This window comes from Ceratotherium simum, chromosome 15, assembly GCF_057802395.1.
Source record: "Ceratotherium simum simum isolate JZ-2026a chromosome 15, ASM5780239v1, whole genome shotgun sequence".
Classification (NCBI taxonomy): domain Eukaryota; kingdom Metazoa; phylum Chordata; class Mammalia; order Perissodactyla; family Rhinocerotidae; genus Ceratotherium; species Ceratotherium simum.
Window position 1 is genome coordinate 3,329,840 of NC_141914.1, and position 19,784 is coordinate 3,349,623.

General features: G+C 39.5%; 1 long non-coding RNA gene and 1 pseudogene across 1 annotated transcript in view; one reads left to right on the forward strand and one right to left on the reverse strand.

The window, feature by feature from the left end:
* LOC147915100 (uncharacterized) overlaps positions 1-19,784 on the reverse strand; it is a 92,146-nt gene that overhangs the window by 44,212 nt on the left and 28,150 nt on the right. The gene's annotated exons all lie outside the window — the stretch shown is intronic.
* Positions 10,996-11,922, forward strand: LOC106800036 (olfactory receptor 5H2-like; annotated as a pseudogene).

Consider the following 19,784-nt stretch of genomic DNA (forward strand, 5'->3'; position numbering starts at 1 on the left):
CAGCCTGGAGACTCATATCACGTTTAACTCCACAGTGGAGGGAGGTTTGTGTTTGAGTGAACAGAGGCAAATCCAGGAATTCTGTCAGCCATCAAAGGTCTTTCATTACACTTTATTTGGCACATGGTGAATTTCACTTCTTGTGGGGATTCAGCTCACAGATCATAGAGAGAAATAAAAAGAAAAGGGAAAACAGTGAAGAAAAAAATGTGAAGAGACTTAAGACAATGAAGTTTGGACCAAATTGTAAGAGGATGCTCTAATCCCAGTGCGGGTCCATGAGTAATGAGAAGGGGGATTTGCCTCTCACTTTCTATGATGCCTTGAAACTCACTTTCCAACTGTTTGTGTTGTGTAGGACAATCTGAAATGCTTCCTAATTCAGAAAGCTAAGAGATGAGATTGAGAATTTAATTGGGACGGGCATGGAGGGGAAAAAGAAGTGGCAGAACAGGATGAAAATGGTCTCAATATTGCTAGAAATAAAAAAAAGGAAACTAATAAGAAAAAGAAGTTAGTAATATATAAAGTTTATTGGGATGTGTCATTGACAATAAGAGGCTTCAAATGCATGTTACCAAAGTTCCAATGATGTTAAGAGGATATGATGTCATGGTGCCCGGTGAAGGTCTTGGGAAACAGGAAAATGAGCAAGAGTTTGGATGTTTTGGGCCCTAAAAGTCTTTAAACGCTAGCTTTCATCTCAGTCTCTACTCTAAGTATAATCAGTGACCATCTTCAAGTCCTCCCCTACCTTTCCTCTCTCATCACTGTTTCCATACCCATTCCTGCTGATACCACTCAGGCCCTCACCCTGGTAAGTAACAGCCTCTGTGATCTGCAAAACTCCAGTAACTTATCTCCTACATCTTGTGGATACTCTCGCACTTCACAAACATTGTTGCCAGGGTATTCTTCATAAAGAGAACTCTTATTAAATCATATTCCTCTCAATAAATTTCAATGTATTGTCATTGCTAACAGATTATATGCATAGATGGTATAGGTATCCAGATCTGTGTGTATATATATACATATAAATATGCATTATTTATGTTTACTTGTTCATGTGTATGTACAGATTACGTGATATATAAACAGATCTACATATACAGAAAGAAATATATAAAATGCATATACAAATACATATATATACTTCACTTTGCATTTCCTTCATGGCATTATTTGAAGTCCTTTCCAATAAAACCTTGGATAAACTCTGAAGTCTCTTCCTCTATAATTCTCCTAATGGACACTGTATTATACTCAATGAGTTACTGGAAGTCTTCTGAACACACCATACTCTCAGGTACATATCTTTGTTAATATAGGTCTCTCCACAAAAATGCCTCCCCCCACCACCACATTCCCTGTCTTCTTTTCCAAATGAAATGCTATCCTTTCTTCAAGATCTATCTCAATAATTACGGCTTTCAAAATGCATTTCCAGATTACCTTGAAGAGGAAAGGAATGCTCCCTCAGTTGAAACATTCAGTACTTTATTTATTCTTTTAAGACACAAGTGGCACTGTGTAATATCTACTTTTTATCTACAGACATTTTTATATTACAATTTAGAAGTCTTAGTACTCTTTTTTTCTTTTGCAGTAAGACTGCATCACTCTTTTTCAATCTTGTAATGAGCCCTGGAGGTTACTGGGCCTGGTAAGGCTGCTACACGCTAGCTCACCTTCTAAAGTTTATTTCGTGACAATTGCAAGTATTATACACCTAAAGTGAATTATTCCTTGAATCATTCCATGATTGACAGTGACGACAGTCAATCAAAACCCCATTGCGTTATGTCAATAAAATTAATGAGAGAGACATCTGTTCACTAGAAAATTTAACTGTCAAGCTTGATCAACTTTTGGACCATCATTCTCAAATAAATTTAAGTAAAAGATAATCCTGATGCTCTCATAATATGATGATACGTCTTCTGAGAAGGTACCTTCTAAGTCAGACTTATCTGAGGGTAACAGCTAAGAGTTGCATCATGATGCATCCCTCTATTTTTCAAGATAAAGAAGTTCACTAAATGTACAGCTAGTGTTTGTATTAGTCAAGATTGTCTAGAGTACAGAACCAATAAGATATATAAAAACAGAAATATATAGGTAAATCTATATCCATCTCTATCTATATCTTATCTATATGAAAATTTATTATAAGATATTGACTCACATGATTATGAATACTGAGTAATCCCAAGATCTACTCTTTCCAAAGTAGAGACCCAGGAAAGCCAATGGTGTAGGTCTAAGGCCTGAGAATAGGAGAGCTGATGGTACAGATTCCAGCAAGTCTGAAGGCCTGAGAATCATGAGAGCCCAGGGCAGGAGAAGAACAATGTCACAGATCAACCAGTCAGGCAGAGAGCAAATTCAAACTTCCTCTACCTTTTTGTTCTATTCAGGCCTTCAACAGATTAGATGATGCCCACCAGCATTAGAGAGGACCAACTACTTTCCTTAGTCTACTAATTTAATACTAATCTTCTCCAAAAACATCCTCACAGACACAATCAGAAATAATGTTTAACCAGATATCTGGAAAATCCATGGTCGAGTCAGGTTGACACACAAAGCGAACCATCACAAGTCCACCAGTTGTCAACATGGCACTCACACATAATTCCTTAAACCATACTTAAACTCCAAATAAGAAAATAGCAAGGCCATAATACTGTCTAACATGATACAACTGTGCTGTATTCAACCGGAAATGCCCTGAACCCATCCCCAGAGTAAGAGGTAAAGTACTTGACTGATGCTTAGTCTTCTTCTTGAAATATGGGAACTTAAGTAGTATGATGTAAAATTAACAATACTTAATTAATAAGATTTAAAGTCAATACATTTTACGTTACGTGATAAGAGAATTAGAGTGGAAACAAAATAAAGATATTTGCTATGTATATATGTATACATACATAAATATACACACACGTATATATATATGTACGTACACACAAATGTATTCTTACCAAACTGAGGAGTAAATAATCATAGCAATTGCAGTCGTAATTTCTGTATTTGGTCATGTGGTCATAGCTTGTATTTATAACTACCTCCTTCAAACATCCATTCCGTACTCCCTTTGCCTTCAGCAAGCACGTCAATTGGTCAGTTTTGTTTACCTGGTCATTTTTCTCTACCTTCATCCCTGAAGTGTCTGGGCCATTAGAAGGCTTGCCTGGATTGGTTTGTTGAGGTTTCCATTCACCTTAATTATAAGGAACGGTACTACTAAGAGATGCCCCAAGTGATCTGAATTTCAGCCATTCTTGTACTTACCTCCATCGTGTAGGAGTAATCCATTTTCCCCTTGGTAGTCAGGATCAGTCACATCAGCCAGCACAGTAACTTTCTTCTTTGCATGATGATTCAGAGGAACGAGGAACACAAAGTGGCTCAGATGCAGTCTTAACTTCTTGCTCAATGGAATCCTTGTGTGTGCTGGTGCAAGGCTCCCTGCCTCTGGGTCTAAGACCTCGAGGGCAGCAGAGCATAAGGCCATGGGAACAGGAAACAAAAACTATGCTGGTGGGTCACTAAGGCTAAGAGTGAGTGGTGCTACTCCCATTTTCATCACATGATTCCTAGACCAGTGAATCCTACCTGTGGGAGAAAGAGTACTATGTCCTGGAGGCTGATTCAGAAAATATACAGCATTCTGGAGAACCTTGCCTAGCCCTGCATGATAATGCCATCTAGGTGGGGCTGTGACTGATCTTCAGAAGGCCATTCTATTGTTCTATCAAACTACCTGTATCAGGATAATGGGGAAAATGGTAAAACAACAAATTCTACAAGAATAAGGCTATTGCTGTACTTTATTTACTGTGAAGCCAGTTCCTTGATTAGAAGCAATGCTGCGTGGAGTACCATGACATTAGATAAGAAATTCAGTAAGTCCACGGATAGAGTTTTGGCAGAAGCATTGTATGCAAGATTGCAAATCTATAACACGAATAACTGTCTATTCTAGTATGAGCAAAACACTGCCCTGTCCATTACATTGTAATCTGCCCAATATAATCAATCTGCCACCAGGTAGCTAGCTGATCATCCTGATGAATGGTGCCATATCAGGGACTCAGTGTTGGTCTCTGTTGCTGGCAGATTAGGTATTCAGCAATGGCCTTAGCCAAGTCAGCCATGATGAGTGGAAGTCCATGTTGCTGAGCCCAGGCATAACAACCATTCCTGCCACCATAGCCCTGTTTTTTATTAGCGTATTTGGTGATGACAGTGGTGGCTGGAGAAAGAGGTTGACTGGTGTCCATAAAATGGGTCATCTTATCTACTTGATTGTTCAAATCCTCCACTGCTGAGGGCACATGGTGAGCATTCACACAGGACACAAATATCTTCATGTTTTTGCGCACAGAGGGATCTATCCACATTCCTCTTCTACAAATTTCCCTATCATCAATTTTCCAGTATTATTGCTTCAAATTCCCTGACCATCCAGCCAAACCATTGGCCAAAGACCATCAATCATTATGTAATCACGTATTTGGCCATTTCTCCTCCTAGGCAAGTGAACAACCAGTTGCACTGCTCGGAGTTCTGCGCAGTGGGGGGACTTTCCTTCACCACTGTCCTTCAGGGATGTCCCAGAATGTGGCAGTATTGCTGTATTTGTCCACTTTTGAATGGTGTCTGCATTTCCTGCAGAACCATTGGTAAACCAGGCCCAGGTTATCTCTTCCTCTGTCTATTGATTATTGAGGACGCCCATGTGGCCATAGTGCAGGCTGGGATAGAGAAGCCAGTGGGTCAGGCATGGGGACCAGGGGCATTTGGGCCACTGCATGTAACTTATTGGTGCCTTCAGGGCCTGCTCAGGCTAGATCATGTACATACCACTTCCATTTGATGATGGTGTGGCTGTGCACTCCCAACATCATGGTTTGGTGAGTCAGATAACACTCAGTTCGTGAAAGGCAGCTCTTGTCCCATGGGAAATTGGTGACCTATGTTGGGCATTTAGTCTCTACTAAGGTCCAGTAACAGGCCAATAGCTGTTTCTCAAATGGAGAATAGTTATCTGCAGTGGATGACAGGGTTTTTCTCCAAACATAAGGGTCTTCAATGTCATTTATCTATAGAGACCTGCCACAGGCTCCAAACAGCACCCCTATCTGCCACCACCACTTCAAGCACCATTGTTCCTGCTGGATCATATGGCCCAGGTGGCAGAGCAGCTCGCACAGCAGCCTAGACCTTCCCCAAATCCTCCTCCTGTTTTGAGCCGCACTCAAAACAAGCAGCTTTTCTGGTCCCTCGTTACATGACTTGGACTATACACCCAAATGAGGATGATGTTGTCTCCAAAAACCACAGGGGCCACTAGATGTTGTACCTCTTTTTTTCATTGCAGAAGGGGTCAGATGCAACTTATCCTTCACCTTAGAAGGGACGTCTCTACATGACTCACACAACTGGACCCCTAGAAATTTTACTGAGATCAATGGGCCCTGAATTTTTGCTGGATTTATTTCTCACCTTCTAGCATGCAAACATCTACCAATAAGTCTGTGTCAGTTGTTACTCCTTGTTCATTAGGTCCAATCAGCATAATGGATGAGTGTGATATCTTGTGGGAGGGAAAGAAGATCAAGATCCTTGAGAAAAAGTTTGCAAATCATGTATCTGGTGAAAGCCTTGCATCCAGGATATATGGAGAATTCTCAAAACTCAATGGTAAGAAAATACATAACAGCGAAAAAATGGGCAAATATTTGAACAGATACTTCACTAAGCAAGATATACAGACATAAAATAGGTTACACAAATAGCCTCAATATAATTTGTCATTGAGGAACTGCAAATGAAGACCACAATGAGATATCACGACCCACCCTATTAAAATGACTAAAATTGAAAAGACTGCTCATACTGGAAGCACCAGTGCAGACCTCTGCATTCACAGTTAGGCAACAAAATGAGTTAGAAGATAATGACAGAGAATTGAAGGCGCAGTAAATTTAAGGCAGCTTTGGGTTATGTTGAGCTATCTCTGTACATCACACTGCTTTCTCCAACCATCTGCTGAGTTTTCACAGTGAATCTTCTTTTATCTGTGTTTTTTCCTCCTCCTTTTTGGCTTTCATTAGCAAAGTTCTATACTCAAAGGATGATTGATTAATGAATCTACCAAAGACACGCCCTTTGCTTTCCCTCTAGTCGCCAATCAAGTCCTGAGTGGAGGGTAAACATTTTTCTACTCTTCAGACATGAAACCAAAATATTTCTATTTTCACATTACAACATTTTGATGTGAAAAATGGCATTGTTTTTCTGAATGAACATTACTTGTCAACTTATTTGTTAATAGTTAAATGCAAATATGAATACCTTAGCACCATGTTCAAAATCCCTCAATAGTTTTCCTTTAATTTGGGATAAAGCACAAAGCCCCTGACCTGACCTCTAGACCCCCTGTGATCCCACCCAGGCTGGCCTCCCAGGCCCCATCTGGCTCCTCCTGCTTCTCTCTTGACATGCCAGCTACATTTACCGTGTTGAGATTCCCCAGTGACCTAGCTCTCTGATAACCTAGGTCCTCCAGTGAAGAAGGCCCTCTGGATGGCAGGTGTCCACAGGCATCGCCTTGTTAGAAATGAAGACCCTCAGGCCCCACCCAGACCTCTGACACAGAATCTGCATTTTATCAAGACCTCCAGGAGATTCACAGGCATTAAAGTTTGAGAAGCTCTGATCTGGGCCTCCTCCCACTTTGGTGCTTTGCTCTGTTTTCACTTGGCTCCTCCCTGACCTTTGCCTAGTAAGATTTCTCATCAGATTTCACCTTAAAGTGGGGAGTTAGGTCCAGGTCTGAATGTGAGCCACACTTTGCATGAGGAGGACAACCTTCCTGGGGTTGGCTCCTGAAGAGAATCTAGAACTCTGGCCTCGTTAAAATCATGTATGTTTAGCTCACACAAGACCATGCTAGTCAATGCACTCAGAGTATCAAAATTTATAGATAAACTGGAGTTTGCATAAACATGTCAGAAGTGCCATCTGTGGTAAAAAGTAGCAGTATAAAAGTGGAATTTCAAGTGGTGAAACCAGCACCCTCTACAGTGACTTGAAGTTCATGATTTCAGAGTCTGTAACACCCTGTGGGTCAACCTGGACTTCTCACACATGTCCAAGTCCACAGTGCCCAGAGGAACAGCTTAGCTTTGTGCTAAAGGGAATCCTTGGGCATTGTCAGGGGAATTTTAGTTCTTCACTCTTTCCTCTTCTGGCAAAAGCACACAATTGTACAATTGGTTGACTCATGTTCAGAGCAAATTAATATAAACCACATTTTCCTGAGCTGGGTAATGAAGGCTCCAAAGTGAATCAGTGTGCAAAATCTGCTCCCTATATTATTGTCATTCCTGTGCTGTTGTACATTTTTCTACTTTAGAAAGCCTAACACTGAAAGGATCTCCACAATTTCTTAACAGGTACTTGTAAGAAAGAATGATTTCTATAATATTCATTATTTTTTTAATAGAAAGTCAAAAATGCTGTTAAATTTATAAAAATTTTGATTTGGTTTACAGGTTACCAAATAGCCAGTTGAAATGGAAAATAGTGCATAATCTGTTTTATTTTATTATTGTGAGGAAAATCTAGATATGCAAAATAGCTATTGGACTGAATGGTGCTCTTTAATGATATTTAGTTACCTGGTTAGCATAACTATAATGATTCCATAAGATAATTTTTGGTAAACTAGAACCTTAATTTAAAAGTGGATTTAAGGATTCAGGTCATCACGATTCCTACATAAGAAAACTTTCTGAGGATTCTATTTAAGATATTTATTCCATTTAATTAACCACATTCTCTGATTAAGCTTTTAAGTTAAATCCTTTTACTATTAACCTCCCTGCCTTTCATTCACTTCTGACAACAATTTAATTGAGTATTTTATATATATGTAATTTATAATATAATATAAATATACATATACATATAGAAAAGAAGAAAAATGCAGAAAATGTCCCTCCACTGCTCTTTCCAACTCTACAACACAATAAGTACCCCCACATTGAATTTGAGAGGTTCTGATTATTTAGTGATATGAGATTCATGGAAGGAAGCCCATTCCAAATAAAAATACATTTAACAACAACAATTATTGGCATTGGTTATTTGTATTGCCTGAATTACGTTCCAGTTTTTGGCTCAATTTTATTCTGCTAATAAAACTGGTGGAGAAGAAAGTGCTGCCAAGTAAAACCAGCAGGATTTCTAGAGAAAGACAGTTCTAATAACGGTAATAACAAAGATAAAGCAAATTTTAAATATGGAAAGAACTTACAGGAACTGCTAGTATATTTACGAAGAGTACAAAGTTTCTAAGGTAAAATTTAAAATGAAAATCTCTTTCATACACAAATTCCATAGGAAAATAAACTTGGAATTTTGACTAAAATAGAAAGAAAGGATTCCCGGTGTTGACACTTTTAATGAAAACCAGGGTTAAGACAAGCACTCTCCCCCAACCTCTGAGACTCCCGTCCCTTCCCCTCAGCCTTTCAGTGACTTCCTCTCTCCCTCTTCCTGGCCTAGTCTTTCCTACACTGACCATCTCTGTTATTCTCTACCTTCTTTTCTTCCTGCCTCTTGTTTCCTTTTCACCCACCAAATTTCCCATTCCACTTCCTTCCCCTCTATCCTCTCAATGCCTTCCTCTCTCTTGTGAAAACTCTCATGAGATTGTTCTGCAGGAGGAAAATTCAGATCTGTCCATGGACAGTGGACAGGTGCCAACTGTTGTCCACGTCTTGCAGAACTCTGTTCATTCTCCTACTGCACTGCCCCTTGTTTCCCACTCACTTCTCATTATTCTCTGACGTCAATTTAACACAAAATGGAAACTGCTCTCATGAAACTTACTAAAATCTTTTAATTTTTCCACCCTTAATGAAATATGATCACTCCTTATCCTACCAGAGCATTTATTTCTCTTTTGGCACGGTACTTCACGTTGTCCTTGAGTATTTTCCTCTCTTTAAGTCCACAACACTCAGGTATCCAGTTCCTTCTGCTTTTCTGATCACTCTGCTCATATCCTTTTCTGTCGTTCCCTTGTCTCCTTTTGTGTGAGCTGGTGCTCCTGGTTGCAAGAGGAAATCAATTCATTGAATGGAAATTGGCTCTAACATAGAAATGCTAGGGAAGTTGGAGAAATCCATTGGAGAAATAAGAAATACAAAGAAATAAGGCAGCCAGTGAACAACCAAAATCATATCCCAACTCTAGCTCAGTAAGAGCTGCCGTTGGGGCCCGTCCGGTGGCACAAGCGGTGAAGGGCGCGCACTCCGCTGCCGTTGCCCGGGGTTCGCCATTTCGGATCCTGGGCCTGCACCGTTGCAATGCTTGTCAAGCCATGCTGTGGTGGCGTCCCATATAAAGTGGAGGAAGATGGGCACGGATGTTAGCCCAGGGCCAGTCTTCCTCAGCAAAAAAAGAGGAGGATTGGCAGTTGTTATCACAGGGCTGATCTCCTCACAAAAAAAAAAAAAAAAAAAAAGAGCGCCACAGCTCACACTGACAATGCCCTTGTTGTGGGTGCAGGATGCATTTTCTGGGTTTTGGTATTGCTTCCTTGGTTGACTTTGCCACCAAAATTCTCTTTGTCCACATTTGACCCCATGTCTCCATCTCCCCATATTTCAAATCCAGTGTAGGTGGGTTTGAGTGGTTAATCCTAGATCAAGTCCCCTACTCTAGGTGCTAGGGGCATGGGAAAGTCAGCTTCTAGAACTTCTCTCTTCTACCATGGTGACAGCTTTTTTTTTTACCACCAAGACTCACGTGGTAGGAAGAAGATCAGATGTTATCCATCTAATAAATTATGTATATCCATTTTGTAATGTCTTTAATTTAAGATCTTCAAGTTTCTATCCATTCCCTCCTTTTTACCATCTGCTCACTCTCCAATGGTTAGGAATCCATAACTATGCTTTCAGCCACCACAAATGTCCCTAAGTCATTACTTATATTAAGCTCTTATAGACTCACACTACCAAGCACATCTCTCCTGGATGTTCAGAGGATGCTCTCTTCATCAACTGGCCAATGCACCTGAGTTCTCAATCTCAATTTTTGATGACCGCCTTCCAGTCACCTAGTGATCTTCTTCACTGACCACCCCTTCTCATCTAATATGTCACCAAGTCCTAGTGACCCTACATTCTCCTTTTTAAAAATCTCTCTCTTTGTCATCCTCACCACTCCCAACGTGATATCACACGTGGACTCTGAAGTGCAGAAGCATTTTAATCTACTGGGGAGCATTTATAAATGCACATTGTTGGACCTCATTCTTAACCTACTGAGTCAATTTCTAGAGTAATACCTCAGAATCCATATTTTGCACAAGAAACTCCCCCAAACAATTCTGATGTGTAATCTGGTTCGGGTCCTGGATAATAATATCTGCTTCCTCACAGTATCCCTGAAACCAGGTCCTCCTCCCTGAAACCTATGTATACAACCAAATATTTAATTTAAAAAATATCTGGTGATGCCACTCCTCATCTTAAAAGTTTTCAGTGTTTTCCTATTGGTTGAAGAATACGTTTCAAGATTTTTTACATGGCTTTGAATTCGTTTTATAATCCAGGCTCTTCTAATATCTTTACTTTTCATGCTGCAACCATGTCCTACACGTAGATTTCCCTATCTCATTCAATAGTTTCCGTGTAAATATGCTCATGTTTAGAAAGTCTTTCTCCTCTTCTAAATCTATTCATTCCAACACATATTTTGAACTGAAACAATTGCACTTTTCCAGTATAAAAATGCCTGCTAATTGTTACCATGTATTATAGAAAGAGCAAATAAAATTAGGGGCATTCAGACTAGTGCATGCTTTTATTTCAATTACCCCCAAGAAATTTTCTTTTATAAATCCTTGATAAATTTTCATTTTACTTTGACTGCATTTCATTTCAGGGGCCATCTTTTAAGGATATGGAAACTGAAAATGCAACATTGCTGACAGAGTTTGTTCTCACAGGACTTACTTATCAACTAGAGTGGCAAATCCCCCTGTTCCTGGTATTCCTGGTTGTATATTTCATCACTATTGTGGGGAATCTTCTTCTGATTGCACTCATCTGCAATGACCCTCACCTTCATATTCCTATGTACTTATTCCTTGGGAGTTTGGCTTTTGTGGATATTGGGTTATCATCCACAGTGGCCCCCAAGATGCTAGTCAGCTTCCTAGCCAAGAGTAAGATCTCTCTCTCTGAATGTATGATACAATTGTTTTCCTTTGTATTCAGTGCAACCACAGAGTGTTTTCTTTTGGCAGCAATGGCATATGATCGCTACGTGGCCATATGCAAACCTTTACTTTATCCAGGGATTATGACCAATAGACTATGCATCCGACTGTTAGTCTCATCATTTGTTGGTGGCCTTATTCATTCCACAATTCATATAGGTGTTTTATTCAGGTTAACCTTCTGTAATTCTAACATAATACATCACTTTTACTGTGACATCATGCCATTGTTTAAGATTTCCTGTACTGACCCTTCAATTAATGTTCTGATGGTATTTATTTTCTCTGGGTCAATACAGGTGTTCACCATTCTAACTGTTCTTGTCTCTTATACACTTGTTCTCTTTACAATCTTAAAAAGGAAGTCTGTACAAGGCATCAGGAAAGCCTTCTCCACCTGTGGTGCCCATCTATTATCTGTCTCTTTATACTATGGCCCTCTTCTCTTCGTGTATGTGCACCCTGAATCCGCACTGGGAGACGACCAAGATATGATGGACTCGCTATTTTACACTGTCATCATTCCTTTGTTAAATCCAGTTATCTACAGCCTGAGAAATGAAAAAGTAATAAATTCACTGGCATAAATGTTAAAGAGAAATGTTTAGATCTCATACTAATATCTGTTCTCTTTTTATTAGAACAGTCACAAAATTGTGCTGATTAGATGTTTCTATGTGTTGATTAGTGTTGTAAGTTTTTTACAATTATAATTGTCCTATTATTTTAATAACTTAAGGTGTTAGTACCTAATAAAATCCTTAAGATATTTGTATATCTTATTCAAAAACACACAAGGAATTTCAATCAAATATTAATATCATATTAAAATAACTAAAGCAGAAAACAAAATGGAAACATTGTACATGCTTGTATACTCTTCGATGTGGCTTTCTAAATGCATTTATTAAGGAATTGTTAAGTGGTAAAATAGTGTCGTAGCTTTAATAATAATACAGCTGGGCAGCCTGGAGACTCATATCACGTTTAACTCCACAGTGGAGGCAGGTCTGTGTTTGAGTGAACAGAGGCAAATCCTAGGAATTCTGCTAGTCACCAAATGTCTTTCATTCCACTTTATTTGGGACATGGTGAATTTCACTCCTTGTGGGGATTCAACTCTCACGTCACACATAGACATAAACAGAATTGGAAAGCAATGAGGAAAACACCAGAAATGAGTTAAGACAGAAGACAGTGCCAAACTGTAAGAGCTGGCTCTTATCTGAGGTGCTTCTATGAGGAGCTAGAAGAAGTGTGTTGCCTCTCACTGTCTATGATGGCTTTGTAGCTCTGTTTGTATGCTGATGGGTAATCTGGAAAGCTTCACTAACGCAGAAAGCTGACATATTAAATTGAAGAACTAAGTTGAGATGGGTGTAGAGAAGAAGAGAGAAGTGTCAAAATAGAAAGGAAATGATCTCAATCTTCCTAGAATTTAAAAAATATGCAACTAGTAAGATAAAGAAATCAGTAATATGTAAAGTTTATTGGAGTGTGTGGTTGACAAGGAGGGGCTTTAAATGTATGGTACCAAAGTTCACATGATGTTAAGATGATATTATGTTGTAGTGCCCAGTGGGTGGCTGGAGAAGACATGAAAAGGAGCCAGAGTTTGGATGTTTTGTGAGCTGAAAGTCCTTGAAAGGTAGCTTCCCTCACACTCCATGCTATTTATGTATAATAAGTGATCCATTATCAGGTCCTTTCTGCCCTTCCTTTCTCAACGCTGTGTCCATACACATCTCACTGACACCACTGAGGCCCTCACTCTGAAAACAACCTGCCTCTGTGTTTTGTAAACCTCTAGTTATTTACCCCTTTCATCCTGCTGATGTTCTCTTACTTTCCAAACATAACATAGATTAATCTTCGTAAACAGGACTCTGATTAAATCATATCCCTCTTCAATAACTTTTAATGAATTGTCATTGCTACCAAATTATACAAATATATGGTAAACATATCTAGAACTGTATATAGACATAGGTATATGATTATTTCTTCATATGTATGTAGAGATTATATGATATATAAATACAGGTGCATTTATATAGACATGTATCAGTTAACGATGGGGATACGTTTTGAGAAATGTGTTCTTAGGAGACTATGTCATTGTGCGAACATTGTGGAGTGTACTTACACAACCTGGATGGTACAGCCTACTACACACCTAGGCTATATGGTACTAATCATATGGGACCACCATCATACGTGCGGTCTGTCGTTGACTGAAGTATCGTTAATTAGGCCATGATTGTACCTATATATACAGATTATATGATATATAATCACATATTTAAATTTCTATTTCACTGTGTATTTGTTCACCCTGGCATTATTTGAGATTCTTTCAAATAAAACCTTGGTTTAATTCTGAAGTCTATTCCTCCACACTTCTCCTAAGGGACTCTGTTATACCGAATTTGAGTATTGAGGCCTCCGGACAAGCCTCACTCTCTCAGGCTCAAGCTTTTGCTCAGATGAGAATCTCCACAGGGAGTCCTCCCACTCAACCCCTCTATTCAGTTAAAATTGAAACAGTATCATATCTTCAAGGTCTCTCAAATCTTACAACTACCCTGATGTATTTCCAGATTACTTCTAAGAAGATAAGAATGTTCACCCTTTTCAAATTTTTAGTCATTTACTTACTCTTCTTAGGCCATACTTGGCCTTCTGGAATACATAGTTTTGGCCTAGAAGCTCTTTTAGGTTACAATTTAAAAGTCTTTCTATCTTCTGGTGTATGTAGCCCAGTGGCTTACACACATGAGGTCCTAAATAAGTATTCGTGAAATATTTGTAAAATTAAATTAATATGACAGCACAAATACATAGATAGAATGCAGTAAAAGTGCATCACTCTTTTTCAATCTTGTAATGACCCCAGGAGACACTGGGCCTGGGATGGCTGCTGCCTGCCAGCTGAGCTTTCTGAGTTTCTTTCATGATAATCCCAAACATCATACATCTAAAGTGATTTATTCTTGATCTTCTTATCAGTAGGATTGGCCCCTAGGATAGACTGTGACAAAATATCAGGGAGAAATCTCTTCATTAGAAGTTTGTCTTAAAGATAAAAAACACATAGGCATTTAAAACAAATATCACTGCTCTACACTCCTGGAGGTCCAGTTCACAAGATGAGACCAGGTCATCTGCTTTCTTTTTGTTCCTCTGAGGGATTCCCCCCCACCAGCCCCAGTAAAGGAAGTGAACTGATGATATTTCAGTTGCTTTTCCTCTTTCTCCCTAAAGAATCATTGTTATTGCATATGTCCATAGTTTGCTAACTGTTATTACTATACAATATTTCCACTTTTCAAATGGTTTCCTGTCATTTGTTTATATCTTTGCTTGTCCGTACAGTGTTATGACCCAAAAACTGATTGAAAATGTAAGCAACTGGTGTGTATATATTCGACCATAATAAAGGGCTGTTTTCTAATGGATACTTTTTTTTGAATGAGAAGCTTGACACCAGTGGGAAGGCAGCTGTCTAATAGCCAGGAAACAAGCTCTTCACCATGTACAGTATCTGCTGGCGCCTTGATCTTGAACTTTCTATCCTCCAGAAATGTAGGAAATAAATGTCTATGGCATAAAATGCACTATGAAAATATTCTAAAAGTTTCCACCCTTTGTTTATACTTTCCTCCCAGTTTTACAAAGCAGGAGGCAGATAGGGCCTCTGTCTCAAAGCATGAAATCCTGTGGACTTTTTATAACTTTTTCCTGGGAACCATGATTGACAGTGATAATAGCCAATCAAAATCTTATTGTCTCATGTCAGTTAGGTTAATGGCAGGCATCACTATTCTTTTTCAAGAAAATTAGTTATCGAGGTGGATCAGCTTTTGGAAAACTATTTTCAAAGAAATTTCATATATAAGATGTCCCTTGAGCTGTAATTATGTCATATTTACTGCTTCTGAGAAGATACCTTTCAAATGAGGGCACTAGCGAATAGTCACATCATGATAGTTCCTTTGTTTTGAAGTATAAAGCAAGCAGTTCCCTAAACGTACAGTGAGTTTTTGTATTAGTGTGGTCCAGAATAACAGAACTAACAGGATATATAGATAGAAGTATATCTATATCTACATCAAGTATAGATACATAAAAATCTATCTATATCTATATCAAGACCTTTATCATAAGACATTGGCTCACATGATTATGGAGGCTGAGAAGTTCCATGATCTGCCCTCTGCAAGCTGCAGGCCCAGGACAGCAAGTGTCTTAGTTCAAAGGCCTGAGACAGGAGAGCCAATGGTACAGATTCCTATCTGAGTCTGAAGTCCTGAGGACCAGGATTACCAGGCGCAGGAGCAGATCAATGTCAACCAGTCAAACAGAGACTGAGGTCAAGTGTTTTCTGCCTTTTCACTCCATTCAGGCCCTCAACACATTAGATGATGCCACCCACATCAGAGAGGGCCACCTGCTTTACTCAGTCCACCTATTCAACATCAATCACTTCTGGAAACACCCTCACAGACACACCCAGAAATAATGTTAAACCAGATACCTGGACATCCCACGGCTGAGTGAAGATGACACACAAAATTAAGCATCACAAGTCCACCCCATGTCAACTTGGCACCCACCAAAATTCCTTAAGCCGTACTTACTCTCCAAATAAAGACAAAAGCAAGGTCATAATTCCAACTAACATGACACAACTATGCTGCATACAACTGAAAATGCTCTATACTCTTCCCCAGAAGGGGTGGTAAAAATTTTGAGTGATATTTACTCTTCTCCTTGATATCTGGTGACTTAAATACTATGATGTCAAATTAGCAACTTAAATACTATAACATAAGCTCAGTACAATTTGTGTTGCATTAAAAGGCAATAAGATTGGAAAAGAAACAAATATATTTGCTATACACACACACACACAAATGTATTCACATCAAACTAAGAATGAGCTTCTCATAGCAATTATAGTCCTCATTTTTGTAACTGGTCACGTGGTCATAGCTGGTATTTTAAACTGTGTTCTTCCACCACCCATTCCATATTCCTTTTGCCTTCGGCAAGCACCTCAGCTGGTCATTTTTTTTTTCCTGGTGGGGTGACCCAAACCTTCATTTCTGAAGAGTCTGGGCCATTAGAACTCCTGTCTGGATTGGTTTGTTGAGGTTTACCATTGACCTTAATCGTAGGGAATGACATACTAAGAGATGCTCTAAGGGGTCTCCTGTATTCCGGACATACTCTTCCTAAGTTGTGGACTACTAGTCAAATTTCGCCTTGGAGAAAGGATTAATCACCCCAGTCATCATGGTAACTGACTTTGTCTAGTGATTCAAAGGAATGTAGAGCCCAAAGGGACTGAATGGCAGTCTAAACTTCAAGCTCAATGGAATTATTGCTGTGTCTCCTGGTGGAAGCATTCCTCCCTTTGGAAGTAAGACCACAAGACCAGCAGAGCATAAGGTCATGGGAACAGGAGACAAACATTTTGATAGTGGGTCAGTAGGGGTTACAGTAACTGGTGCCGCTCCCATATGCACTCCTTGATTCCTGGACTTGTGAAACCTGGCAATGGAAGAAACAGTACCGTATATTGGAAGCTTGTTCAGAAATATACATCCTCTGGTGAACCTTGTTCTAGCCTTGCAACTTACTGCCATCTAGTTAGTGCTATAACTGAGTCTTCTAGAAGGGCACTCCATGGTTCTATCAAACCAGCTGCTTCAGAATGGTGGGGACCATGGTAAGACCAGTGAATTCCATGAGCATGAGCCCACTGCCACACTTCTTTTGCTGTGAAGTTGTAACCACGGTCCTTCTAGGACCAGTTCAACTAACCCCATCTTATCAACAGAGTAATTAATGGTGGTTTTTCAGGAACTGAGACCCCTTGTTCAGTTCAGTGCAGTTGAGATCACCAACCCATCAACTGGGCCTGCACAAATGACTGATAAGTGACCTTTTTGACAACAAAAAGCTGAAAACTCCACCCTCAGATCATACTACCACCACCATTTTGTGTACATGCATCATATGAAGAGCCATGAAGCTTGACTATGCTTGTGCAGATCATCATTTATCTCACTTCTTACCTCCAATCATCTATCTCCACACATCAGACCACCCTGCCCTTCATCCCATAAATTTAGCCCGAAGTCTTGGATAAGAGAGGCAGATCTGAGGGCATGTGCCTCCCGTCTCTTTGCAGATCGATCTAGCAATAAACCTGTTTTCTCCAAAGCTGATGCTGTAATAATTGGCTTTTTAATGTGCATTGAGTAGGAGAATCCAATTTTGTACAGAAACAAAGTGAATTCCTTGATCAAAATCAAAGCAGGGTGGAATAATATGATAATGGATAAGGAATTCAGTAAGACCAAGGATGGTCATTTTGGCAGAAGCATTGCCTACAGGGAAGGCAAAATTATATCCAGAGTAAGTATCTATTCCAGTAGGCACAAAACACCCACTTCCATTATATTAGAAATTGTCCGAGATAATCAACCTACCACCAAGTAGCTGGCTGACCACCACAATGAATGATGCCATATTGGGGTCTCAGTGTTGATCTCTCCTGCTTGCAGACTGAGCACTCAGCAATGGCCATAGCCAAGTTGGCCACAGTGAATTGAAGTCCATTGTGCTGAGTCCATGTATAACCTCCATCCCTGCCACCATGGCCACTTTGTTTAAATGCTCATTTGGTGATGACAGGAGTTGTTGGAAAATGAGATTGACTGGTCTCCATAGAATGGTCCATCTTATCTACTTGATTACCAAAATCCTTCCCTGCTGAGATCCCCTTTGGTGAGAATTCGCATGGGACACAAATAACTTCACATTATTGCCCATTCAGATAGTTTTCACAGTGACTTCTCTTTTATCTACTGTCATGCGTCACTTAACAGGTGGGAAATGTTCTGAGAAATACGTTCTTATGCAGTTTTGTTGTTGTGAAAACATGAGAGAGTGTACGTAGACAGACCTAGATGTTATAGCCTTCTATATACTTAGGATATATGGTCCTGTATGCGGTCCATTATTGACCAAAGTATTGTTACGTGGCTCACGACTGTATATTTTTCCCGCTCTTTATAAACTTTCACTAGCCTAATAATGATTTAAGGTAATTGATTAATGAGCCTATGAAAAAAAAGCCCATTGCTTTTCCGTAGCTGCCCATCAAGTCCCAGGTAGATGATAAACATTTTGCTGCTTGTCAGATATCAAATAAAAATATTGCTATTTTCATATTATACTATTTTGACATAAATAATGTCATTATTTTTTTGAATGAATGTTCACTGTGAACTTCTCTGTTAATATTTAAAGGGAAATATGAACACCTTAGCACCATGTTCAAAATCTCTCCACAGTTTTCCTTTAATTTGGGTAAAGAATGAAGGCCCTGACCTGGCCTCCGGAACCCCTGTGATTCCACCCTGGCTGGCCTACCTGGCCTGATCTGGCTTCTCCTGCTTCTCTCTTGGCATGCCAGCTACATTTTTCACATTGAGCTTCTCAAGTGACCTAGCTCTCTGATAATGTAGGTCCTCCAATGAAGAAGGCCCTGTGGTTGGTAAATGTCCATAGGCATAACTTTGTTAGTAGTGAAGACCCTCATACCTCCCCCAGCCCCCGATCTCTGAGACAGAATTTGCATTTTAACAAGACCTCCAGGAGATTCACAGGCATTAAAGTTTGGAAGTTCTGATCCAGGACTCATCCCAATCTGATCCTTTGTTCTGTTTTTCCTTGGCTTCTCCCTGACCTTTGCCTAGTAAGATTTCTCATCAGATTTCAGCTTAAAGTGGGGAGTTAGTTATAGGTGTGAATGTGAGCTGCAGTTTGCATGAAGAGGACAACTTTCTTGGGGTTGGCTCCTGAAGGGAATCTGGAACTCTGGCCTCATTAAAATCATTTGCTGTGATCATAAATGGGATTGTATTCTTGACCTCTCTTTCTGCTAGTTCATGATTAGCGTATAGATATGCAACTGACTTTTGTAAGTTGTTTTTGTATCCTGCAAATTTGCTGTAGTTGTTGATTATTTCTAAGTTTTCCAATATATTATTTAGAGTTTTCTGTATGTAGAATCATGTCATCTGCAAGCAGCAAGAATTTCACTTCTTCCTTTCCAATTTGGATTCCTTTTAGTTCTTTTCTTGCCTAATTGCTCAGGCCAAAACCTCCAGTACCATGTTGAATAGGAGTGGCAAGAGTGGGAATCCTTGTCTTCTTCCTGTCCTCAGAGGGGTGGCTTTCAGTTTTTTACCTTTGAGTATGAGGTTGGCTGTGGGTTTGTCATATATGGGCTTTATTATGTTGAGGTACTTTCCTTCTATACCCATTGTCAAATGCTTTCTTTGAATCTGTTGAGATGATCATTTGGATTTTATTCCTCATTTTGTCAATGTGGTGTGTCACATTGATTGCTTTGTGGATGTTGAACCATCCTTACGCCCTTGGTATAAATCCC